Here is a 16,539-nt window from a genome sequence, read left to right as displayed (position 1 = left end):
TGCCGTGCACACAGTTGACCTAGGATGGACCTGTGTTCAATCCCCAGCATCCCATATGGTCCCCCAACCCAGGAGTGATTTCAGAGTGCATAGCCAGGAGTAACCTCTGAGTGTCACCGGTGTGACCCCAAAAGCCAAAAAAAGTGCCACAAAAACAACCACTATGTTCTTTCATAAATGGCTGTGTGAGTGTGTGCTTATGCACACATATGTTTATATCGAGATGCAGTTAGCAGTGGCTGTAACTTTACTCATTGCTAAGCAATCAGTAGTCAAGAATTTCAACACTGTGTTCATTGTAGAACTCAGCATCCTTTCAATAACCAATAACTCCCTATAGGATAATGTAATAGTACATCTAGTTTATAAGAAGGGAAGGTTATCAAATGTCTTTGTTTTTGATAACATGGGGACAAATGTATTTTCTGGAAATAAATAGAGAGGAGAGTGAAGAGATAGTAATAATAATACATGTTGGGAATTGACATGATAGATTAGGAAGAATAAAAACATAAACTGACACAAGAAAAATAAAAAAAAATAAACCAAAACACTTCTGCTATTTAGTTTCATCAGTGTATATAATTCTTTGTCTGTTTTAAAGGATAATATTGAGTATCTTATATTTGCTGTGCTGCTATGCCATGCTCACCACCAGAGTGCCAAGATCCCTCTACAATTATGCCAAGATCCTTCTCAACCTTGCTCTCCGATACCCACAGATCACACTTTCATTGACTATGTCAGAGTTGTTTGCACTGAGAGACACATTTGAAAGAAGCTTATATTAACTAACAGTTGATAGTGCTACTATAATATAATCTTTTTTCTTTTCTTTTCTTCTTTTATAATATAATCTTTGGGAATGATCTTTATAACACAAAAGAATTTCTCTATGACCTTGATATTCTATGGTATTCAAATAAGGACATGGGAAATATTATTTGTACATACATACTACTAGGTAATAAACCATCAAATTTTTGTTTCTGAGTATTTATTCTTTAATGCATCAACATTGTAGTGAAGCATAGTATTTGGCTTTATCTTGTGCTGGGAGAAGTACATCTCATCAAGTTTACCCCTCCCCATTTTTTCCATTTTATAGAATGCTGATCTTAGAGAGAAAAGATTATTAAAATCTGATGAGGAATAGGAACAGACTAGTCAGGGAAAGATCCCCTTAATGAGTAATTAGAAATGTGCATACGTGAAGAATACAATTTTATCAGCAGACAACTTCTTATAAAGTCTAAGACTTGCAGTTCTGAAGGTGAGTGTCTGAAAGCCCATAATGTCAGCACAACAGAGAAAGGAAAGGGACTTTTTACCTGTTTAGCCCTAATATCAGAGCTGGGAGTAGATATAAGGCAGAGAATGTACACTGAGATCACTTTATAGACATTTGAGCTAAAACAATGGGAAAAAGAAATAGAAAACCAGACAAAATTCACCAAAACAAGGCATTTGATCCTTAACTCACATTTGAGGTCTCTCCATTGGAAATGTAGCTCAAGTTCCTTAGTTTTGAATAAAATTTCAATTCTGCAAACTATTATTTTGGTTCAAGTATCATTTGGGACATTCTCCTAAATTAGGTTAATACCCCCAAATAACTAGGCTGATGAAAGATAGTTCCTCTTTGCTCTGCTCAGAAAAGGATGTCTGATTTGGGTAGAAAATCGGGTGCTCATTAAAAATACAACCAATGGGCAAATGTGGAATCTTGGTTAACTTTCTTTTTGTTTTTTTCTCCTGGCATCTCATATGGTCCCCCAGTCTGTCAGGAGTGATATCTTATTCTTTTTTTAATTGCAATTGTATTTATTTATTTATTTAAAAATGTATTTAATAATATTTTATTTAAACACCTTGATTACAAACGTGATTGTGGTTGGGTTTCTGTCATGTAAAGAACACCCCCCTTCACCAGTGCAACGTTCCCATCACCAATGTCCCGAATCTCCCTCCTCTCCACACCAACCCACCTGTACTCTAGACAGGCTTTCAACTTTTCTCATTCATTCACATTGTTGGGATAGTTCTTAATGTTATTTCTCTAACAGCATTCATCACTCTTTGTGGTGAGCTTCATGTTGTGAGCTACTCTCTCTTGTCTCTGAGAATTATTGCAAAAATGTCTTCTATTTTTCTTAAAACTCATAGATGAATGTGACTATTCTGCATCTACCTCTATCCCTCTGACTTAATTCACTCAGCAAAATAGATTCCATGTGCATCCATGTATAGGAAAATTTCATGACTTCATCTCTCCTGAAGGCTTCATAATATTCCATTGTGTATATGTACCACAGTTTCCTTAGCCATTCATCTGTTGAAGGGCATCTTGGTTGTTTCCAGAGTCTGGCTATTGTAAATAGCACTGCAATGAATATAGGTGCGAAGAAGGGATTTTTGAACTATATTTTTGTGTTCCTAGGGTATATCCCTAGGAGTGGTATAGCTGGATCGTATGGGAGCTCAATTTCCAGTTTTTCTGAGGAATCTCCATATCGCTTTCCATAAAGGTTGGACTAGACGGCATTCCTATCAGCAGTGAAAAAGAGTTATTTCTCTCCACATCCCCGCCAGCACTGCTTGTTCTCATTCTTTGTGATGTGCGCCAATCTCTGTGGCATGAGATGGTGCTTCATAGATGTTTAGATTTGCATCTCCCTGATGATTAGTGATGTGGAGCATTTTTTCATGTGCCTTTTGGCCATTTGTATTTCTTCTTTGACAAAGTGTCTGTTCATTTCTTCTCCCCATTTTTTGATGGGATTAGCTGTTTTTTTTCTTGTAAAGTTCTGCAGTGCCTTGTATATTTTGAATATTAGCCCCTTATCTGATGGGTATTGGGTGAATAGTTTCTCCCACTCAGTGAGTGGCTCTTATATTCTGGACACTATTTCCTTTGAGGTGCAGAAGCTTCTTAACTTAATATAGTACCATCTGTTTATATCTGCTTCCACTTGTTTGAAGAGTACTGTTTTTTTCCTGAAAGCTGCCTTTAGTCTCAATGTCATGGAGTGTTTTACCTATGTGTTGTTCTATATACCTATGGTTTCAGGTCTGATATCATGGTCTTTAATCTATTTGGATTTTACCTTCATACATCGTGTTAGCTAGGGGTCTGAGTTCACTTTTTTGCAAGTGGCTAACCAGTTGTGCCAACACCACTTGTTGAAGAGACTTTCCTTGTCCCATTTAGAATTTCTTGCTCCTTTATCAAAAACTAGGTGATTCTATGTCTGGGGAACATTCTCTGAGTACTCTAGCCTATTCCACTGATCTGAGGGTCTGTCTTTATTCAAATACCATGCTGTTTTGATAAATATTTCTTTGTAATACAGTTTAATGTTGGGGAAAGTGATGCCTCCCATATTCCTTTTCCCAAAGAATGTTTTAGCTATTTGAGTGTATTTATTGTTCCAAATAAATTTCAAAAGTGTTTGATCCACTTCTTTGAAGAATGTCATGGGTATCTTTAGAAGGATCACATTAAATCTGTACAAAGCTTTGGGAAGTATTGCCATTTTAATGATGTTAATCCTGCCAATCCATGAGCAGGGTATGTTTTTCTATTTCTATGTGTCCTCTCTTATTTGTTGGAGCAGGTTTTATAGTTTTCTTTGTATAGGTCCTTCACATCTTTAGTCAAGTTGACTCCAAGATATTTGAGTTTGTGTGACACTAATGTGAATAGGGTTTTGTTTTGTTTTGTATTTTTTGGTTTTGGTCCACACACAGCCATGCTCAGGGGCTCCTGGCAGGCTTGGGGGACCATATGGGATGCCAGAATTCAAACCACTGTCCTTCTGCATGCAAAGCAAAGGCCTTACCTCCATGCTATCTCTCTGGCCTCGGGTTGTTTTCTTAATGTCCATTTCTTCCCTATCATTCATTATTGGTGTATAAAAAGGCCATTGATTTTTGGTGTGTGAATTTTGTAGCCTGCCATATTGCTATATGAATCTATTGTTTCTAGAAGCTTTTTAGTAGAGTTTTTAGGGTTTTCTAATTAGAGTATCATGTCATCTGCAAATAGTGAGAGTTTGACTTCTTCCTTTCCTATCTGGATTCCCTTGATGTATATTTCTTGCCTAATTGCTATAGCAAGTACATCTACTACTATGTTGAAAAGGAGTGGTGAGAGAGGACAGCCTTGTCTTGTACCAGAATTTAGAGGAAAGGCTTTTAATTTCTCTCCAATGAGGATAATATTTGCCATTGGCTTATGGTAGATGGCCTGAACTACATTGAGAAAGGTTCCTTTCATCCCCATCTTGCTGAGAGTTTTGATCAAGAATGGGTGTTGGACCTTATCAAAATAATGCTTTCTCTGCATCTATTGATATGATCATGTGATTTTTATTTTTCTTGTTGTTGATGTTGTGTACTATGTTGATAGATTTATGGATGTTAAACCATCCTTGCATTCCTTGTATGAAACCTACTTGATCATAGTGAATGATCTTCTTGATGAGGCATTGGGTCCTATTTCCCAGGATATTGTTGAGGATCTTTGCATCTGTGTTCATCAGGGATATTGGTCTGTAATTTTCTTTTTTGGTAGCATCTCTATCTGGCTTTGGTAACAAGGTGATGTTGGCTTCATAAAAGCTATTTGGGAGTGTTCCCGTTTTTTCAATTTTATGAAAGAGTCTGGCCAGGATTGGTAGTAGTTCTTCTTGAAAGTTTTGATATAATTCATTCATGAATCCATCCAGGCCTGGGCTTTTGTTTTTGGGAGACATTTGATTACTGTTTTAATTGATGGGGGTGTTTATATATGCTACATCTTATTCAACTGTAGAAGGTTATAAGAGTCCAAGAATTTATCCATTTCTTCCAGGTTCTCATATTTAGTGGCACAGAGTTTCTCAAAGCAGTCTCTGAATACCCTTTGAATCTTTGCAGCATCTGTAGTGATCTCTTCTTTTTCATTTCTGATATGCGTTATCAAATTTCTCTCCCTCTCTTTCTTTGTGAGTTTTGCCAATGGTTTATCAATCTTGTTCATTTTTTCAAAGAACCAACTTCTGATTTCATTGATCTTTCAGATTGTTTTTTGAGTTTCCACTTCATTGATTTCTGCTCTAAGCTTTTTTTTTTTTGGTTTGTTTGTTTTGTTTTTGGGTCACACCCGGCAGTGCTCAGGGGTTATTCCTGGCTCTAAGCTCAGAAATCACTCCTGGCAGCCACAGGGGATCATATGGGATGCCGGGATTCGAACCACCATCCTTCTGCATGCAAAGGAAACACTTTATATCTATGCTATCTCTCCTGCCCCTGCTCTAAGCTTTGTTATTTCCTTCTGTCTCCCTATTTTTGGTTCCTTTTCTTGATCATTTTCTAATTCTATAAGCTACATTATTAAGCTATTCAGGTATGCCCTTCTTCCTTCCTGATGTGTACTTGGAAAGCTATAAATTTTTCTCTTAGTACTGCTTTTGCTGTGTCCCATAGGTTATGATAGTTTGTATCTTCATTGTCATTTATTTCCAGGAAAGTTTTGATTTTGTCTTTGATTTCATCTTGGACCCAATGGTTGTTCAGTAGCATGCTATTTAATTTCCAGTTGTTAAAGTTTTTCTTCTGTGTTCCTTTATAGTTCACATAAAATTTCAGTGCCTTGTGGTCAACGAAGGTAGTCTGCAAAATTTCTATCCTCTTGATTTTATGGAGGTATGTTTTATGTGCCAGCATGTGGTCTATCCTGGAGAATGACCGATGTACATTGAAGAAAAATGTGAATCTAGGTTTCTGGGCATGGAATGTCCTATATATATCTACTAGGTCTCTTTCTTCCATTTCTCTTAACAAGTCTAGTATATTTTTGTTGGGTTTCAATCTGGTTTATCTATCAAGTGATGAAAGGGTTGTGTTGAGGTCTCCTACAATTATTATGTTATTATTGATATCCTTTTTCAGATATGTCAACAATTGTATTAAATACTTTGCTGGTCCCTCTTGGGGTGCATATATGTTTAGGTGAGTGATTTCTTCCCACTGTGCATATCCCTTGATAAGAACAAAATATTTATCTTTGCCCCTTACAACTTTTCAGAGTATAAAGTTTGTGTCATCTGATATTAGTATGGCACTCCAGTTTTTTAAGGGTATTGTTTGCTTGGATGATTTTCCTCCAGCCTTTAATTTTGAGTCTATGTTTGTTCTGACTATTCAGGTGTGTTTCTTGTAGGCAGCAGAAGGCTGGATTCAGTTTTTTATCCATTGAGCCACTCTGTGTCTCTTAACAGGAGCATTTAGTCCATTGACATTGAGAGAGATATTTGTCATGGGATTTGGTGCCATCTTTGTGTAGAAGTTTGGTGTGTCTGTTGATAAGTCATGTATTAAAATGGATCTTTCAGTTTTTCTTTTTGTTTTTGTTTTTTTTGGGTCACACCCGGCAGTGCTCAGGAGCTACTCCTAGCTCTATGCTCAGAAATCACTCCTAGCAAGCTCAGGGAACCATATGGGATGCTGGGATTTGAACCACCATTCTTCTGCATGAAAGGCAAACGCACTACCTTCATGCTATGTCGCTGGCCCCTTTCAGTTTTTTTTTTAAGGCTGTCTTCGAGTTTGTAAAGTTTCTGAGCTGTTGCTTATTCATGAATCTATGTATTCTTCCTTCAAACCTAAAAGTGAGTTTTGCTGGGTGCAATATTCTAGGCAAAGCATTTATTTAATTGAGTTTTTCACTATGTCCCACCACTGTGTTCTGGCTTTGAGTGTTTTTTGTGACAAAACTGCTGTGAGTATTAAGGATGCTCCCTTGAATGTAATCTCTCTTTTTACTCTTGCTGCTTTCAGTATTCTGTCTCTACCTGTGGGATTCGTCATTGTGACTAGGATTTGTCTTTGTATGTTTTTCCTGGGGTCTCTTTTAATTGGTACTCTTTGGGCATGCAGGATTTTGTTGCAGTTATTCTTTAGTTCTGGTAATTTCTTTGTAATGATGTTCTTGACTGTTGAATCTTCTTGGAAATTTTCTTTCTGGGTCTCTGGGACTCCAATGATTCTTAAGTTGTTTCTGTTGAGCTTATCAAAGACTTCTATTTTCACCTGTTCACATTCTTTGAGTAATTTTCTATTGTCTGATCATTTGCTTTAAGTCTCTTTACCAATCTCTTCTGCTGTATGGAGTTGTTAAGTATCTCATCTTCCAGCTCACTAATTCTATTCTCAGCTGCTCTTACCCTGTTGGAGAAGCATTCCATTGAATTTTTCAATTCGTCTACTGAGATTTTCCAGACCTGTTATTTGACCTGATATTTCAGTTTAGAGTTTGCTGATTTTTATATTATCTTCATAATCTCTTGATTCTTATTAGTGTTCTGTTCAACTCAATCTATGTTTTCTTTGAGTTCTGTGAACATCCACCATATTTCATTTCTAAACTTCATATCTGAGAGACTAACTAGGTGGTTGGCCATTTTCAGGTCATCAGCATTGTCATCTTCATTCTCTATACTTGATCTGCTTTGTTTCCCCATTATCACACTTGTAATGTGGGTTTTTCTACGTGTTGTGGTGATATTCTCTGGCTAGATTATGGGCGAGGCCGGGAAGCTAAGTGTAGCAGCCACGCTCCTCTGGCTTCACCCTTTTTGGGCAGGTCGATTCACCTCCAAGGAAGGGGAGCCTTCAAGGGAGAAAGCCACACGGGATCAAATCTTAGGCTGGAGCTAGCAGAAAAAAGTCCAAAGAGCTGGTTAACTTTCTAAGCAAGGAGTTAGCCTAAATGGATTGTCATGTATTTAAATGCAGCAAGCTGAGCAAATAGGGTTGCAATTGGAGCTCACTACTTTAGATTTCAGAAATTAAGCATGAAATAGAATCCTTAAACATTTGACCTACTTTTTCTTAAGATGCTTAATTTCACTATCTAATTAGTGTTCATATTTTAGATGCAAGTTCTTTTGCAGAAGAAAATAGATACAATAAATTTACTCTGAAACATAGGATTATTAATCTTCTTTAAAATTAGATTTGAGGAGGAAAAAAAGGATTTTGGGATATGAATGGCAGAGATGTGTCTATATTTATTTGCTTAGATAGACATCTATATTTTAATTTTTGTTGTTGTTGTTGTTTTGTTTGGCACTCAGGGTTTATTCCTGGCTCTGTGCTCAGAAATCGCTTCTGGATTGGGGAGCCAAAAGCGACTCCAGATGATCAAACTTCGGTTTGTCTTGGGTCAGCTGAGTGCAAGGCAAACACCCTACCATTGTGCCATTGCTCTGGCCTCTTAGAATCATGCATTTTTTTTTTTTTTTTTGGTTTTTGGGCCACACCCGGCGATGCTCAGGGGTTACTCCTGGCTGTCTGCTCAGAAATAGCTCCTGGCAGGCACGGGGGACCATATGGGACACTGGGATTCGAACCAATCACCTTTGGTCCTGGATCAGCTGCTTGCAAGGCAAACGCCGCTGCGCTATCTCTCCGGGCCCAGAATCATGCATTTCTTAACACTTGGGAAACATTCTGAGAAATATGTAGTTAGCTGTTTTTATCATTATGTGGACATCAAAGCATGATTTTACAACCCAACATGGATTATGGTTGGTTATATAGTGTAGCCTACTGAGAGCACTTTTATGCTTGTAGTTCATTGCTGGTTGAAAGTCATTAAGAACACATAACTATAATGCTATATCATTATTTATCTAAATACTCTTATTGATGAACATTTGATTTCTTTTCAATATTTTGTCCTTATAAGTACCATTTCAATAATGTACTTTTATGAACTTAGCAGATATAACTATAAAAATTCAGAAACAGAATTTTTTTTTGACTCAGATATTCTGAGAATGGTTTTTAATTAATTTCCCTGAATTTGCTCCCAGGACTCTTCCTTATTCCCTACTTATTCTCTTCTCCAACCTATTCATTGCATTCTTGTGTGGCAAGTTAAATAAATTTTAACTTCAGGGCATATACTTTTCTCCTACTGATTTGAAAAGCACTGAGTTTCTGTCTGTTTTGATTTATAAAGTTGTGAATTAATAGCCACTTATACATTAAATGTTCAATCACCAATCTTACCACCAGCATGACATTCCCTTCACCAGTGTCATATATGTTGTTATTTTGCTGAAATTTCTTAAAATTTTAAATCTATAATAACATTAAAAATAACTTAAAATATCTCATTAATAAGATTTGGTTTATTAATGTCTATTTTTCTCCTTTGTTTCACATTTTTAATGAAAGCCTTTAAAATAGGCAATGGAGTGCTAACACAGTGGTAGGGAGTTTACCTTGTATGCTGTCAACCCAGGAAGACCTGGGTTCAATCCTTGGCGTCCCATATGGTCCCCAGAACCTGTCAGTAGGGATTTCAGAGTTCAGAGCCAGGAGTAACCCTTGAGCGCCACCAGGTGTGGCCCAAAACCAAATAAACAAACAATAAATAAAATAGGCAGCAGTTAGTATATTAATTATTTTATAGACTTTTTATTTTGAGTTTTCTATATTATAGAAGTGTTATTTTCAGGTCTGGAGGAATAAGGGGTAAGGCTCTTATACTGTATGTGACTGGCTCTGGTTTGATCTCTGGTACCTACATATGGCCCCAGAATAGTCAGTTGTGATTCCTGAACACAGTCAGGAGTAAGCTATGAGAAATGTTGAGTATGGGGCTCCAAACAATGAAAAATAAATAAAAGGAATTTTTTCAGCCTGTACTCCATGAATAACTGACAGTTTTTTGGACAGATTGTGCTTTACTATTCAATCAAAGCATTATGGCATATGAGGAATTTAAGTATGTTTTAGGCTTCCAAAGAAAGAACAAATATTACACATTTTATTATTCAACCTCAATTTATTTTATGTTATTTTTATATTATTTTATTTTTTATCTTATATTATTTGATTTTTTTTTTTTTTGCTTATTTGTTTTTTACACTACCCTGTATTTGTCAGGGTTTACTCCTGGCTCTGCACTTAGGATTCCTTCTAGCAGGCTCAGGAGACCATATAGGATTCTGGTGATTGAACTCAGGTCAACTGTCTACAAGACAAATGCTCTACTTGCTTTATTATCATTCCAGCCCAAGTTTGACTATCAGCTCACTTCTGGACATACTGCCTAGGCTAGACAAAATTTTGGTTCTCATACTGAAGGGAAGCTAAATCTTTTAAAAAGATATGATCATCTGGAGAAAAAGAAAAAGGGGGGTCAGATTCTTACCTTGAATGCAGTTAAATCAGGTTGAATTTTAGGCATCAAATAAGGGCATCCAAGCACTGTCATAAGGGATCCCTTAGCAGAGAACCAGAAGTAGCCTTTGAGCACTGCAGGGATGGACCAATAATGTTCTCCTTCTGCGCCTTCCAAACTGACAGGTCCTTCTAATTTCTGATTCTCCAATCTGCCAACCAGCTTGCTTGCTCTCATTTTGTACCCCCATAAAAGTGAGTAATATGGGCACATATGCTGCCTGGCTATATCATGCCTGAGCACATGTGGCCTGCATTTCTCTTCTTGAGATGTGGACTTTCCTGTTTTGGGGGGGGGCATAGGGGGCTATACACCAGGGCTTGCTTCACATTTTGAGATGCCAGGGATCTTTCTTGAGTACGTTACTTGTTACTCTTTCTCTTTCTTATCCTCTCTCTCTTCTTCCTTAGTATGTCCAAATGAACGCCATTTTTTTAATTTAAAGAAAAAGGAGCATTTTATTTTGGACACCCTCTACCTACAGATCACTCACTAAACATACATTTCTTGAGCACTATTTGTATGCCATGGTTAAGTGCTAGCAGAAAACAAAACTAATAAAAACAATTCATGCTTCATGGGGATTGCTTCAAGACCATTCTAGGGCAAGTTAAACAAAATGTGACTTAAAGGTTCCCGTAAGCAGTGCTTCTCATACTATCTTACTCAGTGTTCTGTCTTTTAATTATGTTTAGTCCAAATTAGCATGATTTAGTCCTCTGCATAGTCCTTTGCATCACAATAATTTCCTTACTGACTTTCTTAATACTGGTCCTTCCTTTCACTCTCCATGAAGCTATTCATGCAGATTATATAATAGTGATCTTCATTGCCTATGACATAGGCTAAAATTATGAAGGTCAATATCACACTTCTGGCTATTTATCTAATCTTAGTTCTCATGGGGCCAGAACAATAGCACAGTGGGTAGGCATTTGCCTTGCATGTGGCCAACCCTGGTTAAATCTCCTGCATCCCATATGGTCCCTGGAGTCTGTTAGAAGCAATTTCTGATTGCAGATGTAGAGTAACCCCAGAGCACCACCAGATGTGGTCCTCCCACTCTCCCCAAATTTTAAAAAATATGTTGCACTGGTAAAGGTATTTTGTTTATATCTTCATAACATACTTTATGACTTCAAACATACTTGTAATCATGGTGCTTAAATAAAGATTTATAACAAAAATTAATAATCTTAGTTCTTAGACATACCCTTATGGCTCTGTCTGTTCCAACCATTGCTTACTCCTATACTTATTGCTCCATTATGAAAAGAGCTGCTTGCTCTTTTCAGGCCTATTGATGCTGTTTCTAGACTCTTGGCAGTTTTCTTTGTGGAATATATTTTACTTTACTTGAAAAGTGAATTTCAAGTATTTCATTTAACATACTCTATTTTCTCGCATTCCTCTTATATGCTGCTGTCGCTTTCTAGTGTGTCAGTCTAACCATTTCACTGTTCTTGTTTGCATGTATGTCTCTGTATCTTAGAAAGGTCCATTTTGAGCAAGAGTACTACTTAGTATTTTTTGAGCAGAAGAAACAAAGTATGTGTCTGGAGTCTTTGGTTTGAAGAAACCAAAAATAAAAAGGAAATACATTTCACAGAAATTTATTTTACAAAAAAATCTAACATAGCTATGTGTATCTTTTTTTTTATATACACTAATTCACCAAGAGTAGAAGAGTTAATTTTGATACAATGTCTATTTCATATAGATTAGTGGTTAAGCATTTAGTCACTATGAGGTGGAAACTGGGCTGTCTGAGTTATAAAAATATGTGTTACGCTGGGTACTTTGGTGGAGGGAGGTCAAAACTGGTGGTGAAAATGGCTCTAATTCACTGTCACTGTATGCTTGAAATCCAACTATGAAGGACTTGTAATTTACAATGGTCTTAATAAAAAAATTAAAAAAAAAGAAATAAGAGCTAAGCATTTTCAAATATTGATGAGAACTATAATAAAGAACATAAAACTAAATGCAGGCACATCACAAATCAAATTTAAAATATAAAAAAATAAAAATAAAATAAATCAACTTCTAGATGCATTTTAGATACCTTTCAAATGTCTACAGTAAATATACATATGGATCCAAAACTGATCCAAAGTCAATGTCCTGTTTGGTTCTTATGGCACATAACATTTTCTAAGAATAAATTTAATCTACTGCAAAAAAACTCATTTTGCCACTACTTATAAGAGCTATTTCAGAAGGGTTTTGTTGTTGTTATTGTTAGGAAAGTGTGTTGCTGTTTTGTGGTCACACCTGTTTTCCTACTTGCTGTACTATCGCTCTAACCATATTTCACAATTTTATAATAAAACTTTATTTTTCCTTGTCAACTACCACATAAATAAAAATATTTTAAAAATATTTATAAATTTTATATTTATGGTGCCAGTTACCTCAATATGTTTCACCAAAATGTCTGATCCTGACTCCATGTAGATTAAACCAGAGCACATAAAATGGCTCAATGGAAAAATATGTTATAGAAAACTGTAAAGAAGAGAGATGTGTGAAAATTATTTGTGAAAAGTAATTGCATATTGAAACATGATATGCTATTTTTCTGGCAACAAATAAGTATATTCACCACTTAAATACAAACTAGAACATAAACGATTGAATTAATCATGAACTTCTAGTTCTAAAGCCAGCTTGTGTTAATAATTTAAAAAGACAGAAAGATATATTAAAAAAGTTAAACTTCATTTGACTTCATTTGAAGATTTACATTGCTTTGTATCTGTTGATTAGCTTAATTTTGATTTATATTTTTGTCACAGTGAGCAATAAATCTGTGGAACTAAACAAGGACACTGAAGCGGGTGTTTGAAAATGAAAATAACCATGATATTAAACTGAAATACATCTATAAGCTGCAAGAACATTTTGGCTCAATCTATCAAAAATAGAAAGATACATTCTACAATCATTTCATGCTGTGTTAGATATGTGAAAGATAATATCTGACATTGACAATATTTTGTAACATGCCTGAGAAATATTGCTGTACAAAAGTCTTCAAGGTTTTGATGTTCTTGTAGTTATTTAGAAAAGTTAATCTGTAATGCTGACCAGTAGAATCATGAGACAAACTTTTTAGAAGACACATCTATGAAATGTTTTTTACTCATTTATTTATTATTATTATTATTATTATTATTATTATTATTATTATTATTATTATTATTTTGGTTTTTGGGTCACACCCGGCGGTGCTCAGGGGTTATTCCTGGCTGTCTGCTCAGAAATAGCTCCTGGCAGGCATGGGGGACCATATGGGACACCGGGATTAGAACCAACCACCTTAGGTTCTGGATCGTCTGCTTGCAAGGCAAACACCGCTGTGCTATCTCTCCGGCCCCATTTATTTTCTTAATAAGACCTGGCAATATGTTTCTTAAGTCTAGAAGTAGAAACCAAAAGAAAGAATTGGTTTTAGTAGCTAATTCAATCACCACAATACAATTATTTTTGAATTACCAATTAAGCAGAACAATTACCGATAAGTTATCAAAATTCACAATTATATATAATGAGTGCTTAACAGAATATAAAAAAATTTCTGTCAAAATAGAGAATGACATAGAGCTCTAGAGATCTCACAGTAAAAACATGTCTATTAGCAGATACTGATTCAGATTTCCACTTTGGCATTCAAACACAAATTAACATTTTTAATTTAAAAATGTTTAAAATGTTTTAATTTAAAATTTTAATTTAATTTAAAATAATTCAAACCAACTAACTTTTGCATTTGAACATAAAACGTAAATTAGATAAAATTAATAAAATTCTAGTGTGCTCAACCTTAGAGATTGTCATGAATCAATGTACATGCTCACTTAAAAGAGTGATTACTTAACTTCAAAAGAATATTTTATTATATAATGGATTTTTCATGACACTAGAGTTTGATTTTCACATCAGAAATGCAGTGCAGGAGCTAGAAGTTTACTGTTTCCAAATACAAGAAAAAAATGTCTTTTTATAAAAGCAATGTATAACTGAGTAATAATTTCCAGAAGCTTGAAAAATTAAAATAAAACAAAATCTCCAAATTATCAAATCTATTCTCAAAAAGACAACTACTGATGCTTTGTTTTGTTTTGTTTTTCTTTAAATCTTTATTTTTCCTCTCTACAACAATAGAGTATGTATATATGTGTGGGTATAAAATATTTGTGAAGCATTTTCATTCTTATTTTTTCTGGGAACTTCAAAAACACAATATTCAATAGCTATAGAGTATTTTAAACATTTAAACATTTAATAATGGAAGTACCTTGCAATATTGAATATATTTTGAGATAAATATGTTTGAGATAAATAATGGTATAGGAACATCTTTACAATATGTTAATACAATTGTTTTATTATTAATTTATTTTATTATTATTTATTATTATATAATATATATTATATATAATAATTATTTTTTATTATTTTATTATTAATGTCTCTTAGATAGGTGAAGTTATTTGGATACTCTTTTGTTTTATTTGGGGCGGGTACATTCAGCAATGCTCAATAGTTATTCTGGCTCCACACTCAGGAATTATCCTAGTAGGGTGAAGGGGCCATATAGATAGGATGGCAAAAATTGAATTCCAGTTGACCACATACAAAGCAAGTGCCCTACATACTGTATTATTATTCTAGCCCTTCTTTTTCTTAATTTTATTATTACTTTCTAGAATATTATTTATGTCACAATAAAGATTAAATATAGATAAGGAATTCAACCAATAATTTATGGATTCAAGATTGTCCTATTTTTCATAGTCTAAGACAGGGTTCTCAAACTTATTTAACCTATTGTTCCTGTTTCAGAAAAAGAACTTACTCATAACTCCCCTGGAAATTTCCCAGAAATCTACTATTTTAAAGAATACAGAGTACCACTACCCTCTGGAGTGCAATTAGATAATTGAATTCAAGGCTATTACCCTTCTTTGCCCACCCCCATAGTTTTAGCACCCTTTGGGGACTATTGCTCACTTTGGGAAGAAGTGTGACCTGGAGGAAATAAATACCGTATTTTCCAGCGTATAAGACAGCCCCTTAATTTTGCAGTTAAAACATAGGTTTAGGCCTTTATTCGCAGTGTCAGACAGAACGTTCCTGTGCTGCAACTGTATGTACCACAGTAAGCCAATCACAACAAGCAAAGGTTCAAAGGTCATACTGTAATAGACTTCCTCTCTGACTCTGGCCAATCCAAGCAGGCTTTTTACAGTGTAGATTCGTGTCCAGAACATTCTCTAATTTGCGTGCATAAAAAGCCTGCTTGGATTGGCTGAGTTAGAGAGGCGGTCCGAGCAGCCTTGCAGTGATTGGTGCAGGATCGAGTTGGAAAATTCGTTTTGTGGCAATATTCAGATAATTTTCGTTTAGCGGCATATATAAGATCACCCCAATTTCGGTTGACTTTTTTTTTGTTTCAAAAGTTGTCTTATACGCCAGAAAATACAGTACACAGAGTAAGAAAAATTAGTTTTGTGAATTTTATGATGAGGCCAAAAAATAAAATAAGGCTAACTTTAGTAATTCATTGGAGAAATTTCAGCTAAGAAACAGCAATAACTCTGTCTCCTGCTGATGTGCCTTTCCCTACAGCTCTGTCTACTCTCAATTCCTTGTCCTTCTGGCAGAATTCAAGCATAAATTCCTGCAAATCCACCGTGATTCTAGTTATTTTTCATCTGGGCTAGTTATTTGCTTTCTTTATGTCCTCTCTACTATGTAAATATACTTCTTTCCAGCACTGATGTTATTGTCAACATTGCCAAAAAGAAATTTTGCCAACAATGATTATAGCAACATCACTACTCCATAGTACTCTAAATAGTACACTAATGTCATATACTCTGTATTTACAATGTGTCATTTACTATGCAAGCATTCCACAATTATGGCTTTGACTAATCCCTCAAATACCTATCCTCTAATTTCTTCTATCATTGCCATTTCACAGCTGTTGGCTTTGAGAAAAAAGAGGTCTGAATGCCATGTAGAAAGTCATGCAATCAGGAAAAGTAGAGGTGCACTGCCAGATAGCCTGGTTTGAGGGCACCTTCTTCTATTTGCTTGCCTGCCTCCTTCAATCTCCCTGATTTCTATGTGAACAAGGGTGCTTCTTTCATCTTTACATCCCCATAACTCATTTGGTTCTTGGTATATTGTGGGTGCTCAGTGAGTGTTGCAATATGAAACCTTTATCTTGAGTTCAAATCTAAGCTTCCAAACCAACAGATAAAGGCTTTGATAGCCAGGATATATAA

The 16,539-nt window shown here is 35.4% G+C and overlaps 1 protein-coding gene across 1 annotated transcript in view; it reads right to left on the bottom strand.

Annotated features, from left to right (window-relative positions):
- TRPM3 (transient receptor potential cation channel subfamily M member 3) overlaps positions 1–16,539 on the bottom strand; it is a 621,182-nt gene that overhangs the window by 188,973 nt on the left and 415,670 nt on the right.

Source organism: Suncus etruscus, chromosome 3 (assembly GCF_024139225.1).
Source record: "Suncus etruscus isolate mSunEtr1 chromosome 3, mSunEtr1.pri.cur, whole genome shotgun sequence".
Taxonomy (NCBI): domain Eukaryota; kingdom Metazoa; phylum Chordata; class Mammalia; order Eulipotyphla; family Soricidae; genus Suncus; species Suncus etruscus.
Note: the sequence above shows the minus strand (reverse complement) of the source record. Positions and strands in the feature narration are given on the sequence as shown.